At 49.9% G+C, this 18,139-nt stretch overlaps 1 long non-coding RNA gene across 1 annotated transcript; it reads left to right on the plus strand.

Moving 5' to 3' along the window:
- Positions 1-1,510: 1,510 nt before the first annotated feature.
- LOC102551127 (uncharacterized) lies at positions 1,511-12,628 on the plus strand. The gene is made up of 3 exons (XR_015627288.1): positions 1,511-1,599; positions 12,334-12,401; positions 12,546-12,628. It is a non-coding gene; the product is annotated as an uncharacterized LOC102551127 (long non-coding RNA).
- Positions 12,629-18,139: the final 5,511 nt, after the last annotated feature.

Consider the following 18,139-nt stretch of genomic DNA (forward strand, 5'->3'; position numbering starts at 1 on the left):
CTCGTGGGCCACACATCCTAGGCCCTGCCAGGCTGTCCCTCTCAGCCACCCATCTGGTGCTGCCCTCCTTACCTGCCTTCTCCAACAGGGTCATGTGATATTGATGACTAGGGAGAGAGAAGGGGATGGCTGCTGGGAGAGACCTGTGAGAGCTGACCCTGGTGGGCGCTGGCCTGGGCCTGGGGATAAGTGAAATTCCTGAGCAGACTTGGCTTGCCCAGAAAGGGATGGGCCTGACTCATCTCTGTTATCCTCACAGGGGCACCCCAGACAGGAGCAAGTGAGTCCTTCCAAGCGCATTCACTGCCCTGACTCCAAAGCCAAGGAGGAAGCCTCCATTTTGTTTCCCTTGACGGGAATGGAGTGGGTTTTCTTTCTCCTTCCAGCCTGCCCTGGTGAGCCCTCCTTGTCCCTGCTGCCCAGCTTCTTGGCACCGAGCCCCTGCATCTTGTTATCGCAGGCTTTGTGCTGTCTGTCACCTTTTATTACAAAACCTTCTGAAATTCTCCGAATCGTCTCGCCGGTTATCATGCTCAACCACAGTGTGCTTGCAGGAGCCTCGGGCTGGAACCACAAGGCAGCCACAGTGCATCGGGGACTTCTGTTCTGTGCCCAGGCAGGCCCCCTCCTTTCTCCTCCCCACTAAGCAAGTTTTGCCAAGCTTCCTTCTCCCTCCCCCCTCCCCCCTCCTCTTCTTCTACTTCTTCCTCCCCTACTTCCTCCTCTTCTCCTTTTTTCTTCTCCCCTTTTCCCTTCTCTCCTTCTTTCCCCCTCCTCCTCTCCCCTTCTCCCCCTCCTCCTTCCCCCTTCTCTCCCCTCCTCCCTCCTCCTCCTTGAGTTAGACAGTGAAAGGATTCAGAACACATCCCTCTTGCTGGGGGTGGATCTGCAGAAGCTCTGTGGGAGCTGTGGGGCTTGCAGGGGTGCTGGAGTTCTGAGAGGAGCAGAAAGCTGGGGGAAGGTAAGGAGGAGGAAGCCACTGGCTGGCCTCATGTGCTTTGCAGCAGGCAGGTTCTAAACTCAGTGCCAGGGCCTCCCACAGGACTGGAAGTGGGTATGGGGGTGGGTACAAGATGCATACACTTGCCTGGAGGGACAGGGACCCAGGATGATACAGAGCGCGGTGAACAATTGTGTAGTCTGGGTTGTTCTGATTGCCCCACCCCATTGCCCCTGTGGTTGTGGGGTTCTGTGTAGTAACTGTCCCTGGGAACTTTGATACAGCAAAATGGAAAGCAGGGGTTGGTGTCGCTCTACTTAATCTGCGTCAGACCAGGGAGAAAACAAGGGGCTTGGCATGGAGTCTTTCTCCCCTTCGGGATCTGGCCAGGGGAACAGACCCATGTGTCAGGCCAGTTCGGGAGGCCAGATGTCCATTTGGGAAAGGCTGAGGGGGAGAAAGGCTTTGAATATGCTCTCTGCTCCCTTCCTATTGTGGACCCAGAGCTGCTGGGCTCCCAACCCCAGGTAGCAGCCACTCTGTAGCCCAGTCTGGCTCCTTTCCAGGAAGAAGAGCAGTGCCCCATCTTCATCCAGGAGCAGGGCAGCATCTGTGGACAGGGTGACCTTCGACGGACTCTGCAGCTTCACTTCTGAAATGTGAGACCCCTTCCATGGAGAGACTGGATTCTGTTGTCTTTGTTATGTTTTATTTTGTTTTGAGTCAGGGTCTCACACTGCATCCCAGACTGGTCTGGAACTACCTATGCGTAGCCCAGGCAGATGTGGCATACGCAGCAATTCTCCTGTCTCGGTGCCCTGACTGCTGAGCTTGCAGGCTGACAATGAGTAGTCTGAGAGAAACGGATACACTTAGCGGTCTGTCTGCTGACCACATGACTGAGCTCTGTGCCTAACAGCCTTGAGGGGCTTCGCAGTTGACAAATGGCTCTCGTGCAGTGTCATAACTCTCTGGAGGAGGTATTTGTCCCCATAATTTACAGCTAAGGAAACTGAGGTGACTTACTCACCGCCATAGGCAGGGACCAGTTATCCACAACCCACAGCCCCACACTGAGAAGAGCTGGGCCCAGAAGCTGGGCTGAGAGAAAGAAAAAAAAGGCAGGGTGGTTGAGGGCTGGGCTCATGGTATCAAAATCTAGGCTGAGGACTTGGGAAACCAGCAGGTAGGTCCTGGTTCTTACTGTCTCTTGCCCTCTGACCAAAGGACGGCATAGAAGCTGAGAGGTAGCCCAGACCATCTGTCCTTCAGGTGAAGTGTGTGTGTGTGTGTGTGTGTGTGTGTGTGTGTGTGTGTGTGTGTACATGAGCACAAGTACCTGTGCTGCCTTTGCATGTTTTATGTGTGTGCACACCTGTGCATCCTCATGTGTGGGTGTGCACATGATGCCAGAGGACAACCTTGGACACCATTCTTCATGTGCTAACCACCCTGGTTTGTTTGATTTTTTTATGCAGAATCTCCCAGTAACCAATTAGGCTAGACTGACCGGCCAGCAAGACCCAGGGATGGTCCTGTCTCTGGCTCTCCAGTACCTGGATTACAAGTGCTCATTACCACACCTGGCTTTTGTTTCATGAGGGCTCTGGGGATCACACTCACCCCCTGTTGCACAGCCATCATTTTACTAACAGCTACTTCCTCGGCCTCTGGACATTCTGACACATTGTTAAAACTGTTTCCGAGAAAATATGATTTCCCATCCCAGCTTCCACATGTATCCGGGCACACCTGGCACTCGGCAGCCGCTCACACTATCTGCTAATGGTGACCTTAGAGATGATCCCCGAGATGGAAGGGCATCAGTCCAAAATGGCCACGCAGCAAATACAAACGGTGTGCCAGACAACTTGTCTCGGTGACACCTGAATCAAGGCAGTGACCTTGTGTCACAAAAGGAGCAGCTGCCATAAATATCCGAAGTGGTGTGAAATACCAGGCTGCTCTCCACAGCCTATAAAACGGACATAAATGTTTACTTCATACTATAATTAGAAGAGGGGCCATGGGTTGCCATAAAAACCTAAAGATGGATGTTAAATCAACCACCTACAAGGTATCATAAATTCTGCCCGAGGTTACACGAGTGTTTAGTAAACACTGATGAAAATTTTACTTACAACACGTTTTTTAAAAAGTGGTTTATTTTTATTTTCAGTGTGTGTCTTGTGTGTCTGTGCACCACATGTGTGCAGTGCACATGGGGGCCAGAAGAGGGTGCTGCTTCCCATAGAGCTGGAGTTAAGGATGGTAGTGAGCTGCCACACGGGTGCTGGGAATGGAACCTGGGTATCTGTCCTTCAGGTGAAGAGTGTGTGTGTGTGTGTGTGTGTGTGTGTGTGTGTGTGTGTGTGTGTGTGTATCCTGGGTCCTTTGCATAAGCAGCAAGTGCTCTTAACTGCTGAGCAGTCTTTCTAGCCCTTAAGATATATTTTTTTGAAAGATGGTGTTATAATCTAGTCTTTTCAAAGATAATTAGGGAGGCCAGGAGCTGCGAATAAATAAGAGATAAAGTATCTCAATTCCCTTATACATTTATTTTATCATTAGTTAATTGTGTGTATATATATATAACGTATATGTTTATGTGCATGTATACATGTATGTAGAGTTCAAAGGTTAATATCAGGTGTCTCCCTCAGTCACTTTGACCAGGGAGCTCCAGAGAATCACCTGTCTCCACCCCTGACCTCATGAGAGTCCTTAGACTAAAGATGAGCGATAATGCACCACACTTTTACCTTGGAGCTGAGGATCCGAACTCAGGTCCTTATGCTTACATGGCACCGTGGTTCGACTATGAAAAGTTCCCCATACATTTGTGTGTTTGAGCATTCGGTCCTAAACTGGTACCATAGTCACGGAACCCTTAGTAGGTAGAGTCTTGCTGGAAGAAGTGGGCCACTGGGGGTGGGCCCTTATAACCTTGCCCCACTTCTTGTTCATTCTCTGTTTCCTGAAACCAGGTGCAGTGTGACAGCAACCTCTCCCACGCCATGCATATCCTAGCACAATAGACTGTGTGCCCCTGCAACTGTAAACCAACGTAAGCCCCTCCTCCCTTGCATTGCATTGGCTAGGGTGTCTTACTATAGCAACAAGAAAGGAACTAAGACATGTCGCAAGCAAGCATGTTACCAACTGAGCCATCCTCTAGCCCCCATTCCTTTTAGATATTCCCACAACAACTGGGACTCTGGGCTCCACTCTGCTGCTGCTGCTGCTGCTGCTGCTGCTGCTGCTGCTGCTGCTGCTGCTGCTGCTGCTGCTGCTGCTGCTGCTGCTGTTGCTGCTGCTAGAGGGACACATGTGTTTGCCAGCAGCAATTCCTGCCCACTGCTGAGCTTGGCCCCTCTCACTGTGTTCTTGGTGGTCAGTCCCCTCTTCTCTGCCCTATTCCTGTTTGGGCTGTGAAACCCTGGGGTCTAGGAAAAGGAACATATGTCTTTTGGGAACTCACTTCTTGCTGGACACTTTAATCCCAGTACTCAGGAGGCAGAGGCAGGCAGATCTCTGTGAGTTTGAGCAAGCTTCAGGACAGACAGACAGAGCTCTGTTGCATAAAGAAACACTGTTTTAAAATAAAAACAAAACAAAACAAAAAACTGAAAAACAACCCCCCCAAAAAAAAACAAAAAAATGCTGTTTTGAGACAGGGCTCCATGCAGAGTAGGCTGGCCCCAAACCGATTCTGTAGCCCAGGATGACCTTGAGCTTTTGGTACTCTTTCTTACCTTCATTGCCCAAGCACCACCATGCTGTTTATGATTCCTAGGACCCAAACCAGGGCTTTGTACACACTAGGCAGGGACTCCACTAACCAAGCAGCATCCCTCATCCTGAGAGGCCACTCCTGAACCAGGGGCTCTGTGGCCTGTTCTGGTGTCCACAGGACTCTGTAAGTTGAGTGTCTCCAGTCTGTGTAAAAGATGCTCAAGTTGGGACTTGTCAGTGGGGACTGCGGCTGGCGGGGTGCCCCTGGAGTCCTGAGTTTTGTACTCATTGAAATGAAAGCTTCTGCACTGGACTCTCTGAACCGCACTCTCCTCTACCAGAGAGCAACGGCTCTTAACAACCAGGAGGCAAAGAACACAGTTCTAGGCTGCGCGTGGCACACTCCAAAGCTGAAAGACACCAGCAACTGTCACTGTTTACACAGAGGGCTGGCTGACGGAAAATAGTATGTAGCTTCCTCCAAAACTTAGAAACAGCACTCACAGGAACCAGTAATCTCGCTTCTGAATAGCTAGCCAAAGGAAACGAGAGGGAGACATTCCTAGGCTCACTGGAGCTTTCACAGCCTTGATAGTTATCAGCAGGGGAAGAGTGAAAAACATAACACACGCGCACACACACACACACACACAAACACACACACACACACACAGAGAGAGAGAGAGAGAGAGAGAGAGAGAGAGAGAGAGACCTACAGACAAATCTGGAGGGTTGTAAGAAGCTAAAGGAGAAGGAGCCAGGCACAGACCCAAGTACTGCCTGGTCCTACCTGTCTGTGGGCTCTAAAGTCCAAGTCTTAAGAACAGAAGCACAAGAAAGTGGCAGGGACCCTCGGTGAGGGAGGCCGAGGGGTGGTCAAAGGACACAGATTTTCAGTTACATGGTAAGTTCTGGAGGGTCAATGAGTGGCATGAAGACTATAGTTAATTGTGCAGATTTCAGATTTGATATGACAGGAGATGAGGGGATGGAGAAATGAATTAGCCGGATTATGGCCTTCACTCCCCTGTGCGGATCATGTTCGTAACTCAAATTATACAAGCGTTGTCAATTACACCTCAACCAAGCTGGAAAAACAAATGATTGAGAAACCGTAAACTAGGAGGAAGCTCTACAGCAGGGTGGCTGTGTTAAATGCCAAGGGCTAGCCTCCAGTCAGACGGACCCCTGCTCCATCGGAAGGCTCAGTCACAGGACCCACTGCGCATCTCCACTCACGATTTACAAGCCGTACCATCTGGGGCACATCATTTTCCTTTGGGTCTTGATTTACCTTGCTGTAAAGTGGGACTACTTTGCCAGGGTCTTAGGCCTTGGGTGAGTAAGGTGTGGAAACATGCCCGGGGGTGTATGGTGGAAGGTGGGATCTTTATTAATGAAGATCTTCGTCATGATGTGTCTGAGTGAGTTTGGGAGTGAAAGTCCGGAATGTAAATTCCCGACTCCCTTGAAGATCTGGCAAAGTTAAGGATTGACATCCATAACGACCCAGACGCGTGTCTGCTGGTATTCTGCCTAAGCTCAGCCCCCACAGTTACCTGGCAACAGCCAGGCATGCCTGGCTCACTGTTAAAGGGTCTGCTTGCCCCCTCCTCATTCTCTTCTCTTGCTTTTCTCTTCTCTTGCCCTCTTCCCCTTTGTCCCTTCTCTCCCCATTCCCCTCCTGGCTTCCTTCCATGTGCCCATGGTCAGTCTTTACTCCTCTCCTCTTCTACTCTTCTCTCATTAAACCTTTCCATGTGGAACCATGTTGGCCCGTTGTGCTTTGTACCACAACAATGTCCATATCTACCCTCGGCCTTTCTCTCAGTCCATATCTACCCTGGCTGCCATTCAGGCATCTAGTCTCGGACCAGAGCAGTCGGGTCTATTTGTAATCATCCAGCCAGAGGGGTGCAGGGAGCAAGGCTTTTCCCCAGCCCTATGTTTCTGTAGATTGGAGGCCTGGGCAGCCATCTTGTGTGAAACCCCTGGCTCTTCCTCTCCTCTTCTTAGCCCAGGTCTGTGTCCATCCCCAGTGGCATGGCTCTTGTGAGACCACCCTCCCTCTCAGAGTGTGAACAGAATCTTCAGGGCAGAGGAGGGAAAGCAGTTTATTTCTGCCTGGGTGACAGTTCATTTCCAAGCTCCACGTATAGCCCAACGCCTGCCCTTGATCTTCAAAGCTGTGGACTTCTCAAGCTTGCTCATCTCAAAGGTCTGATCAGTCCCAGGGTCTGGAAGGAAGTCTTCCATCCTCTTCCTCCTATCTTTCCTGGTACTGAGCCTCCATCCCATCAGCTTAGCCATCCTTAAACAGCCGGTTACGTCTGTGCAGTTGTGAGCCAGCCTTCCGACACCCATTTTACAGAACAGAACAGACTGAGGCTCAAAAGAAATAATCTGAGCCCAGGATCCTCAACCAAGAAGTGGCTTCCTTGGGATGTAGACTTAGGGACAGTTGAGCATCTGCTGCAGGAGACCGAGGAAGAAAAGTAACAAAGGGGAGAATGTCGGCAGGTTATGGGGCTCCGGCTGCTCCCCTGATGCCAGCTGAGGCTTTGGGCCTACTTCCCAAGCCCACCAGATGAACCCATTTCATCCTGAGCTGAACCATATCTGTCTCTGAAAGCCAGGAACTCTCCGCACGAAGCCAGGCTCGCCAGAGCCCTAAGGTTCATTTACAGTAAGGATCCCTGGAATTAGAAGGGCTAACTAAGCCCCGTGTTCTTGGTGACAAGGGCAGAGGGTACCTGAGTCTGCACAAGAGCTCTCTTCCTCCCTTCCTTTCTGCCCACTCCTTCTTACTAATTTTTGAGAATTTTTTTTCAGTACAAAATGCCCAAGACACCACACACCCCATCTTCCTTTTCTTCTCTGCCCTTGGCATCTCCAAATCCTGAAATGGAGTGCTTCCCCAGCAGGTTTAGCATAAGAAATTAAATTAATTTTCATGCTCCAAAACTCGAGATGTAAATGCCTTTATTAATAATTTAAAGCACGATTATTTATGCCGTTTGATATTTCTCAAGTTCAGGGAAGCAATTAAGTTCTGCTCAAGTTGCTGATCAGACAGTGTCACCAAGCGCAGGTCTTGCCCCTTCCGCCCTCCATAGTTGCAGGGAGAGCAGAAGGGATCGAGTCTGGTCACAGCTGCTGTCCTTGCCTCCAGGGGCCCCTCACTTCCTGGAGACCCTCTCTATCAGGCATCCTTCTGTCAGAGTGCATTCAAGAGAGGCCACTTTGGTGCTCAGAATGGCTCTGGCCTGTGACATGAGAAGAGTTTAGAGGTCCTGGCTACCTGAGGTTTCTCTTCCTCTTAAAAGTGCCACACCTGTAATGTCATCACTCAGGAGGCTCAAGCGGAAGGAGGGAGAGTTTGAAGCTACAGACTAAGACCTGACATTAGAATAAAGCGATCTGGGGATGTAGCTCAGTGGATGCAGAGCCCTGGGCTCCATCCCCAGCGCCATATAAACCACTTGCACTAGTGTAGACCTTTAACCCCAGTTCTTAGGGGGTGAAGACAAGAAGATCAGAAGATCCAGGTCCTCTTTGGTGACACAGCAGTGAGAGGCCAGCCTGGGTTACATGAAACTCTGCTAATAATTAAATAAGTAAGCAAATATATTTTAAAATGTATTTTAAAGAGAGGAGGAAAGCGAGGTAAATCAGGTTCGTTAACTGCTCTCATAGCATTTTTACTAGTGTGGGGTTGGCTGCCAGGACCTGAGAGTACAGGCCCCACACGGATTATCAGCTTGGCCGGAAGTGTTGCTCACGTCCGCTTCTTATCTGACCAACGAGGAAATGCAGTGGTGCTTAACAGAGGCCCTTGGAAGATAGAGCAGGAGATCCCTCACACAAAAGCACTTAGCTGTCCAGCCTACCCCTCCTTCCCAGGCCTTGTGGGGCCTTCCCTCAGGCTTGTTCAGGCTCTGCCTGCTCATCAGGCTCTTCCTCATCTTCCGGTCTCACCTCTGCCCCAGCCCTGTATGCAGTGAAGGCTGTCAGCACAAAAGCCATGCCTTCATGTTTCTCAACCCTCTGGGCCTTCAGTGAGTCGTCAGCCTCTCAGAGTTCTTGGGGCTTCCTGTTCCTCTATCCCTCTGGAGAAGCCCTGAGGAAGGGTCAGGCACAGGGCTACATAGGAGGAAGGCCAAAGGTAGGCTAGCTTGTTTTAATTTTCTGGTGTGGAATGGTCCAGAAAGCAATTTCTTTTTCTTGGCCAAGCAGGAACCACATTGAGGGATAGAGACTGCAGGCTTTTTATCTGAGAGGTGAGTAAGAAAGAAAATATAGAGAAGGTACCAAGGGCAGCAAGTCAAGGCCTTCAGGACCATCTTGGAGTGCTATAAGTCTTGAGGCTCTTGAGTCTATGGTGGCTACGGCCCCATGCGAAGGTTGGCCTGGAGTCTGGATACCAAACTGTCTCCGACGTGAGGGGCAGTCACACCAGACTGCCTGCCCTCACCCACCTCAAGACCTCAAACACTTGGGAGTCCTTCCTAGTCCACCTCAAAGTCTCCTAAACAAAACCTGATAGCCCTGCAAGGTACTCTACCAGGTAAGGCCACTCTGGGGTCCATTGGCTACACAGGGCGTAGAAATGCTGTGAAAACAAACTAACACAGAATACTAAACTCACTCAAAATGTGAGAACTATTCATTCAGGTAACTTGATTGCGGGGTTCCTGAGTATGAAATTTGTAGAGGACAAAGTCATATTAAAATGACAGAATGTGGACACATGTGTGAAACTCTGGGAACAGCAGGGCCCAGTCTACCCACAGCATGGACAGGAGAGGTGGAGTCATCACTTACAAATGGAAACGGGTGTGTGGAGGAAGTGGGTGGCTGATTCCTCTTGTCTCAGCTGGTCCAGGCTGTGGTAAGAGAACCCATCAGTAGAACAGCTTGAAGACCAAACATTAGTTTCTCAGGGTTCTGGATTTGGATGCTGAAGACTTGGACTCTGCAGCCAGCAGCGCTGACCTCCAGTGAGGGCCCTCTCCCACCTTGTGAACAGGCAGAGGGGAATTGAACTAGGCCCACTCTTACAAGGACACTGCTTGCATCTTGCAAGGCTCTACCCTCACGACCTTGCCCAATTGAATCATTCTCCAAAACCTCTTCAAATAGCACAAACCTACAGCCTATAACGGTGGGTCTGTTGAAGGTGTATTAACCAGTACAAATGATATCACTCCTAAAGGACAAAGTGACCGTAGGGAGGACAGGATCCCTGGCTGACCTTCAACTGAGCAACTGAAGTTATTATAAAGAAGACATGCGGGGCTGGGGATTTAGCTCAGTGGTAGAGCGCTTACCTAGGAAGCGCAAGGCCCTGGGTTCGATCCCCAGCTCCGAAAAAAAGAACCAAAAAAAAAAAAAAAAAAAAAAAAAAAAAAAAGAAGACATGGAATGGGTTATCATATATATAACAGGCAGAAGGTGTAGGAAAATATTTCCCCATCCCTCTCTTTTCCTAGACCCCTAAAGGTTGTGGGATGGGGTGCAGGCAACCTGAAACCCTGTTCTGCTTTGTCTTATATCTACTAGGGACTGGCTTCTAGGTGCCAAGGCCTCTCTAACGCTGCCTACTCTGTTGGCTGGAATAGCAGCCATAGGGATATCGGCATGACTCTGGCATTTGGCTTAGGGGTAGGTTGTTTCTCAGTAGCTGCCTCAGGTAGGCATGAAGAGTGCTCTTAGAAGTTAGATGGGACCCAAGAAGTAGCCCTTTCCTCTGCAGGTGACAGATAGGCTTGTATAGGCACCAGGTCATGGCCCAGGAGTCTCCCAGCCTGGCCAACAGATGAACATGTTAAGCTCTCTCAAATGCTTAGTGACCCTGCAATTTAGGCCGGACAGCCAGATCAGAAGTACCCAAAGTAAAGATTGGGGAAGTGATTCACTGGATAGAGTGGCAGCCTAGCAGGCAGGAGGCTTGGACTCAACACCACATAAATTAAGCATGGTGGGAGATTCTTGCAGTCCTAGGGGACAGGAGAATCAGCAATGCAAGGCCATCTTTGGCTAAGGAGGAATTCATTGCCAGCCTGGACTACATGAGACCTGGTCTAAAAATTAAATAAATAAATAAATAAATAAATAAATAAATAAATAAATAATCAAATATCTGGAAGAGTAAGGTGGCAGCGGTGCAGGATTCAGAGGGGTGCCACTGAGCCCATAAAGACCAGTGTTCATATGGGGAAACTGAGGCCTGGCCCAAGAAAAGCCAGGTCCAGAGACAAGAGCTCACTTTTGTTTCTTCAACAAACGCAGTTGAGACTGACATGTGAAAAGACCAGTCACTGAGATAAGAATGGTGATGTGTCCTTTTGCCTATAATGACCATGAATCTGCCTCTCAGTATTATTGGTTGAGATCATCTTCCGTTGCTGTAACAAAATTCCCCAAGTCAGGGTAATTTTAAAAGGAATGAAGTTTACTTAGTCAGGACCTCTGCAAACATCCTATGGTAGTTTGATTAAGAATGACTCCATAGGCTCATATGTTTGGATGATTGGTTCTAAGTTAGTGGAACTGTTTGGGAAGGATTAGGAGGTTTGTCACTGGGTGTGGGCTTTGAGGTATTAAAAGCCCATGCCAGACCCAGTGTCTCCTCTTTCTGCATGCTTTCTGCAGATCAGGATGCAGAGCTCTCAGTTAATTACTCAAGCACCATGCCTCTCTGCTTCCTACCATGATGATCATGGACTCTGTGTTGACCAGTTTTAGGCCAAAAAAAGTCCTCTGAGAGTAGGAAACCTTGACTGAGAAAATGCCTCCATAAAATCAGGCTGTAGGGCATTTTCTTAATTGGTGATTGATGTGGGCAGTCCCACCCTGGGCTGGTGGTCCTGGGTTCTTCTATAAGAAAGAAGTTCTGAGCAAAGCCGTGAGGGGCAAACTAGTGAGCCACAATCCTCCATGGTCTCTGCTTCAGCTCCTACCTCCAGGTTCCTGCCACAACTCAACTGCTTTCACAGAGGGACTGCTCTATGGAAGAGTGAATGAAATTAACCCTTTTCTCCCCAGGTTGCTTTTGTCATGGTGTTTTAATCACAGCAATGGGAACCCTAACTAAGATACCCTCTGAAAGTGTAAGCAAACCCCCAATTAAATGCTTTCTTCTAAAAAGAGTTGCCTTGATCATGGTGTTTCATCACATCAATAGAACAGTAACTAAGACACCGGTGTCAGTATCTGTTTGGCTTTGGGCGAATGTTTCATGGAAGAAGCGTGAGCATGAATTAGAAGAACATAAGAGATGGCCCCGTCTAATTACGACTGGCTCCCTCTGGGGAGAGCAAGAACTCATTTTCCCACACCAACAAGGCGTGAACTCACCAACATCCACTCAGTTCTTAAAGGGCTACCGCTCAACTCCAGCATGAATCAGTCAAGTTTTGGTCCAGACTACTAGCATCCAAACCCAAGCAAGGGCTTTGAAGCCATGGATGTGTATGAGTTCAGGGTCACAGAGCTTTGCCTTGTGAGTGACTTGTGGTTGAGTCTGTCTATCTCTAAAGACCCCACTGTACCCAGTGCCCTGACAGTCATGGTTCTACTGCCAGTCACAGACCTATGGATTCAAGGACACCCCGAGGGCATGCTACTTCACCTGCTTCTTGCTCTCCTCTGTCTAGATGAGGTGAACTAGATGGCCCCTGTAGCCCTACCAGTTCTGATGATCCACACTGGGCTGCACTGCCAGGTATGGTGAACTTTCTATTACAGTACTCCTTATTCAATTATGCCCCCCCTCCATTGTGCAAGATTCAGGGATCTGGGGAGGGCTGGGGCCACTTCACTTCACTACATCAGTAGTAAACCATCCCCGCTGTTCCCTCTTCCACAGGCAGGGCCAGCCTGGGCAAGATTGCTGGAGACAAGCACACAGAAGTCCCATGTACACAGAAATGTCCTCACACACACTGAAGAATAATCCTATTTGGAGCAGCCTCACTATGATGCTCTTCTTCCAGGGGCCAACTGCCTAGAATGGAGTTCTGTTTTTGAGAACAGGAACACACATCCTGGATGCTGGGGAGGGGATGTGGGGAGGGGGTGCTGGGGAGGGGGTGCTGGGGAGGGGATGTGGGGAGGGGATGATGGGGAGGGGATGGTGGGGAGGGGATGCTGGGGAGGGGGTGCTGGGGAGGGGATGCTGGGGAGGGGATGATGGGGAGGGGATGTTGGGGAGGTGATGTGGGGAGGGGGTGCTGGGGAGGGAGTTAATGGGGAGGGGATAATGGGGAGGGAGTTAATGGGGAGGGGATGATGGGGAGGGGATGCTGGGGAGGGGGTGCTGGGGAGGGAGTTAATGGTGAGGGGATGATGGGAAGGGGATGATGGGGAGGGGATGTTGGGGAGGGGATGATGGGGAGGGAGTTAATGGGGAGGGGATGATGGGGAGGGGATGATGGGGAGGGGATGTTGGGGAGGGGATGCTGGGGAGGGGGTGCTGGGGAGGGAGTTAATGGGGAGGGGATGATGGGGAGGGGATGATGAGGAGGGGATGATGGGGAGGGGATGATGGGGAGGGGATGCTGGGGAGGGGATGATGGGGAGGGGATGATGGGGAGGGGATGTTGGGGAGGGGATGTGGGGAGGGGGTGCTGGGGAGGGAGTTAATGGGGAGGGGATGATGGGGAGGGGATGATGGGGAGGGGATGTTGGGGAGGGGATGATGAGGAGGGGATGATGGGGAGGGGATGATGGGGAGGGGATGCTGGGGAGGGGATGATGGGGAGGGGATGATGGGGAGGGGATGTTGGGGAGGGGATGTGGGGAGGGGGTGCTGGGGAGGGAGTTAATGGGGAGGGGATGATGGGGAGGGGATGATGGGGAGGGGATGTTGGGGAGGGGATGATGGGGAGGGGGTGCTGGGGAGGGGGTGCTGGGGAGGGAGTTAATGGGGAGGGGATGATGGGGAGGGGATGATGGGGAGGGGATGATGGGGAGGGAGTTAATGGGGAGGGGATGTTGGGGAGGGGATGTTGGGGAGGGGATGCTGGGGAGGGAATGCTGGGGAGGGGGTGCTGGGGAGGGAGTTAATGGGGAGGGAATTGAGAGCTACGTAAGCATGGCCCCAATGAGTTGAGCTCGAGATAGAAGAGAAGATGCTTGCCCAAATTAGGGGTGTGCCAATTAATGTTTAATGACTAGCTTTGCCAAGGACAAGAGAAAACTGCCTGATCACAGAGTTGACAATTCCCATGGTATAATTGTTTTACCCTGTTGATAATTAAAGAATATGTAAGAGCATGTGCAAAGCACCTACGTAGACACAGTAGGCTCCTCACAAGACACACTTCTGCTTTAACCTCAGCAACTCAAAAAAGAGACAAAAGCTATACACAGGCACCCACAGCCCCCAGGATGCACATCCCATTCCAGAATGCCTTTCTTACCCCAGAGTCCTCCAGGTATTGGAGGCAGCTGATGATGCAGTCTGTCTGTGAGGCCTGCTTAAATGCCCATCTCAGATTCTGTTTCCTGATGTGTTTCCCAAATGCTTAATCTTCCAACAGTGAGCCCTATTGCTTAAGGGAACGTCTTCCATTGTGATTATGACCCAGAGACACACCTACTAAATCACTAGCCAGTAGAGCTTCCAAAGTAAATGGCACATGTTTGTAGTTGGGGGCAGTGAGAGGAGGTGGGAGAGAAAGGTAAGAAGCAACTGTGGTGTCCTGACAGTGGCCACCCCAACACCCCAGCCCCCTGAACCCCCACTCCCTGCATCCCCACCCCCTGCTAGGCAGGGATGGATCTTTGACTGAGATGAAGAGATAAAATGGAATCACTTAGTCAGCGGATCAAGTATCCAGCCTCTCTGCTGCCACATCCAGGTCTCCCTAGGCTTGCTGTTCTAGCTTTATTGTCACGGCATGGCCTTGGCTGAGTCTTCCCTGGACAGGTGCATGGCCACCCTCCCTAGGGCTCCTAGGTCAGTTCCTCCCTCCTCCTTTCCCTGCTTTCTGCATGATGTCCCTGGACATTCGTGTCCAGAAATGTGACATTTCCCATGCTTCGGTCCTGCTTAACGTCTTCCCCACAACCCACTTTGCTTCTCCCTCGCCCGTGTGGCTTTCCAGAGGAAGGAAGCATTCTTTCCACACCATACTCACCAGCTCTGGGTCGACAGATTGATTTACAGTGTCTAGAGCTGCCGGACCCAGAAACCATTGGGTTTGGCCCTGAGCCTCAGAGCTGCAGACACGTCTTTTTAAAGGTCTGAAGGACTTTTCTCAGTATACAGCCTGAGCCACTTCTCCTGACCTAGTCTGAACCCCTCTTTCCAATCTGTGTTTTCTTTTCCTGATTTTTTTTCATTCTGTTCCACATACCTTGGCTTCCTTCCTGGGCTGAATCCTGAGCCCTACCCTATGTGCTCAACTCTGACCTTTGACCTTTATGAGAATAATCACTGGCATAGGTGATAAGCTGTGATCCTGGAGGTAAGAACAGCGCCTCCTCTGGGAAGATTTACACAGCTCACTACCACCATGTAGGCATGAGCATGCTTGCTCTGGAGGGAGGGCATCCTAGTGGATGAGGGGCACAATGCTTACACTGGAATAGAATGTTGTCCTTGAACCCTGGCAGCTATCCAGAGGTCAGTCAATCACATTTTACCCTTAATTGATCTATCAGATTAGCTTTAATGGCTTGGGGAGAAAGCGGAAATGCAGCAGGAAGCGATTACAATAGACTGCTCTTAGGGATTCCATTTGATCTTCAAACAGCCTGTCAGTGAGGGAGGAGGGGGTCCCCATTATCCAACCATGGCAGCCGCTCAGCCAGGCTAGTGGACTCAACCGATGTCACCAGGCTGAAGTGCAGAACTCTGGAAAACTGCATGAACGTCCCAGAGCTCAGTCCTGGAGCGCTTGGTCCCAGAACCCAGCAAAGCTTTGGCCAGCACAGACTTCTGTCAGAGCTTCCATGAGTCCAAGAACGCTCTGGGACTCTGGACATCCTCTCCCCGCAACCCCTTCTCTTTGCCTTGGGCCTAGGGTGGTGGAGGGTCAGTTCAGTTTTCATCTGGGCTGGCGTCTCTCAGGGCTGCCCAGGAAAAAGACATTGATTTATGATCAAAAGGGAGGAGGATGCGGGGAGACGCAGGGCAGTAGGGGTGGGTGGGCGCTAAGAGATAGTATCAGAAAGAATAAAGAAGATTCCCTATGCCTGAAAAAAAGATGAGGAGGAGGATCCTGCCCTCTGATGCCTCCGCAGGCGTGGGCTGGAAAATCTTTTCATGTAAAATTGAAATGGAATCGCGAATGAAGAGAAAGCGTCTTGGGGCTTGGGTGTGCCTTCCAGGACTGAATTAAATTAAAAACATATCGATTTCCCCTGCCAACAAACAGGCCTGGCACTGGGGGTGGGGGGGAGCGCCGGGAAGCGGCTTGAATCCCCGTCCCAGTCCATCAGCATCCTTCAGAGTCCTGGCAATTTTATAATTGACCCAGTGGGCTGTGATTTAGAAAAAATAACCAGAAGAACCAATTAACAGTAGCTTCCTCTGACCTCCAGTTCGAGGTGGTAGGAGACAAGGTAATGACTTAAGACAGAAGGAAAGGGGGGAAAAAACGCTGAAAATAAAAATAGAAAAATATCAAGAGCAAAGACCTAAATCTTTTTGGCTCCCTGATTAATAACCCTGTCAGGCCGATCACAAGCCCTAAACAGCGATGGTCGTTGCAGCTGAATTTTTTATACTTTCTATTAATCTTTAATGATAGCTTGGTCACCTAGTCTCTTTTATCTTGTCAGATAAATGTATGGTTAACAGGATAATGAGATTTCTAAAGTCCCATCCCAGCTCCCAGCCATCTAGTGCATGCAGCGACCTCTGACCCCTGGCAGACAGAGGCACCAGGGTGCTCGTAATTGGGAGGTGTGCTGGGGGTGTATGGGAACCTGAAGGATGGTTTAAACTTTGATTTGAGGTCAGCGAGGTCACCAAGCTCTGGAAGACCAGCCGGGTTTTATTACCAGCTGCCTCTGATGGGGATATAATTAGATTTAGCTATTGCCTTATTAATAAGTAATCGCTTCCCCCACCGCTGTGGGTGGGCAAATGTATTCCTTAGATAATTTGAGGACATGAGCCTGGCTTTATTAAGAAGAATATATCATGCGTGTTTGGCCAGAAGCAGACACCCATCTGGATTTCTGGACTTTGGGGGACTTTGCCATTTTTACTCATTTGTGATATTGGATAGACTGGCCGCAGCCTTCTAAATGCAACGCTACCTCAATGACTTCAAACAGCAGTCACAGGGGAATCCTGTTTTAGCCTGTTTTGATGATTCAAGAGCAAAAGACTTCTAAATAGTTCCCTCCACCCATCCACGTACCAATGTATATATATATGCCGTGTGTTGGTCTAGTCATCTATCTACCCATTCTGGAATTTGTGTGTGTGCCCCTCTCTGCATCCATTCATGCATTTGTGCATGCATTGGTCAACCCGTCCTTCTATTCATGCTTGAATGCATCTGTCTGTGCATTTATTGGGAATTTTGCTGTCGTTCTTTTGATTTTTGTTTTGTTTTGTTTTGTTTCGAGACAGGGTCTATCTCTGTAGCCCTGGTTGTCCTGGTACTTGCTATGTAGACCAGGCTCCATTCTTTATTTCCCAATCATACAAAAACACGCTAAAGGCTTGCTCAGCCCTAGACGAGGGAGGAAGTATTCACTGGGTCAAAGACCTAACTGCAACCTTGAGGGACGTAAGTGGAGATATGACTGAAGTTCCGGAAGAGTGAGGGAAGGGCTGCGAGAGTCATATTGATGGAGTGAATGCTGGACATCACATGGGCAGTACTTCCTATCAGACCTGGCACTGCTACACTGTCCCTGCAGAGTTAACATGGGCATCCTCCCTGATTTTCAGAGAAGGGCTGGGATTCACAAACGAGGTGGCTGGGGCTTAGGAGCTTATTCCTGTTTAGGAAGTTCTACTTCCCCCACGTGTCCAGGACAATACTTGGGAAGGAGGGGGGAGGGGGGAGGGGTGAGAAGGGGGGGAGGGGGAGGGGGAGGGGAAGAGGAAGATGGAGAGCGGGAGAGGGAGAGGGAAGGAAGAAGAGAGAGAGAGAGAGAGAGAGAGAGAGAGAGAGAGAGAGAGAGAGAACAGTGGATTAGAGAGACCCCTCACTAGTCCTAGACTGAGGAGCTAGCTCACAGCTGTTTGGCTGCAGACTATGAAAAGCCACGTCATAGCCATTTGCTGTTGCCGTTGTTCATTAAACACCATTATTTAGTTGTTGGGTTTGTTTTGTTTTGTTTTGTTTTTAAATCTGAAATTTGCTATGCTGGACACCTCTTTCCCAAGCAGCAACTAGGGCACTTAGCTCCCACTATGTTAATATGAACCTAGACATTTAAGTTCCTCGATGAAGAAAGGGGTACTTAACTTATAAAAGTTTTCTGGCCATA

The sequence above is a fragment of the Rattus norvegicus genome, chromosome 8, assembly GCF_021556685.1.
Source record: "Rattus norvegicus strain SHRSP/BbbUtx chromosome 8, alternate assembly SHRSP_T2T, whole genome shotgun sequence".
NCBI classification, from domain to species: Eukaryota; Metazoa; Chordata; class Mammalia; order Rodentia; family Muridae; genus Rattus; species Rattus norvegicus.